The 310-nt window shown below is 49.0% G+C and overlaps 1 protein-coding gene across 1 annotated transcript in view; it reads right to left on the reverse strand.

The window, feature by feature from the left end:
• LOC110449056 (proline-rich extensin-like protein EPR1) overlaps window positions 1-310 on the reverse strand; it is a 5,874-nt gene that overhangs the window by 3,755 nt on the left and 1,809 nt on the right. The window lies entirely within an intron of this gene.

A 310-nucleotide genomic window follows, 5' to 3' on the forward strand; every position in this document is an offset into this window, starting at 1 on the left:
CCTCTGTTCTCTGTATAAGTGGCGGTTCTCTGTTCTCTATAAAGGTGGCGGTTCTCTGTTCTCTGTATTGGTGGCGGTTCTCTGTATATGTCGCGGTTCGTTGTATAGGTGGCGGTTCTTTGTTCTCTGTATATGTGGCGGTTCTCTGTATAGGTGGCGGTTCTCTGTTCTCTGTATAGGCGGCGGTTCTCTGTTCTCTGTATAAGTGGCGGTTCTCTGTATATGTGGCGGTTCTCTGTATAGGCGGCGGTTCTTTGTTCTCTGTATAGGTGGCGGTTCTCTGTTCTCTGTATAGGTGGCGGTTCTCTGT

The sequence above is a fragment of the Mizuhopecten yessoensis genome, unplaced genomic scaffold (assembly GCF_002113885.1).
Source record: "Mizuhopecten yessoensis strain PY_sf001 unplaced genomic scaffold, ASM211388v2 scaffold4447, whole genome shotgun sequence".
Classification (NCBI taxonomy): Eukaryota; Metazoa; Mollusca; class Bivalvia; order Pectinida; family Pectinidae; genus Mizuhopecten; species Mizuhopecten yessoensis.